This window comes from Penaeus monodon, chromosome 29 (genome assembly GCF_015228065.2).
Source record: "Penaeus monodon isolate SGIC_2016 chromosome 29, NSTDA_Pmon_1, whole genome shotgun sequence".
Taxonomy (NCBI): domain Eukaryota; kingdom Metazoa; phylum Arthropoda; class Malacostraca; order Decapoda; family Penaeidae; genus Penaeus; species Penaeus monodon.
In genome coordinates, this window is record NC_051414.1 from 33,758,714 (window position 1) to 33,759,072 (window position 359).

Here is a 359-nt window from a genome sequence, read left to right on the forward strand (position 1 = left end):
TTTTCCTCGTCTCATCTCGATGCAATACATTTGCATATTCTATTGAAATCGCTCAAATATTTTCAAGAATTTCGTAAGTGATTCCCTGTAAATCCGAGGAATCAACAATTTTGTGAATCATCAAGCAGCTTATTTTTCGCCCAGAGCGTACGAATTACTTTAAACGGAAAATGGCTATCAGAGTCTCCTCCAAATATCCTAATGGAGAGACCTCATATGTTTATTAAACAACACCTGCTATGTATACCGACAATACATAAAAAGAGGTAATAAAGGAAGTCTGATGTGTTGCATTCCAAGCTCTCACAAGCAGAATCATAAGCACCACCATTCAAGGTGAACTGATAAAATTTTGCTCC

At 36.8% G+C, this 359-nt stretch overlaps 1 protein-coding gene across 1 annotated transcript in view; it reads right to left on the reverse strand.

The window, feature by feature from the left end:
• The window catches only part of LOC119592189 (glutaminase liver isoform, mitochondrial-like), a gene marked incomplete at its 3' end in the record, with an annotated part of 133,529 nt that overhangs the window by 93,434 nt on the left and 39,736 nt on the right, over positions 1 to 359 (reverse strand).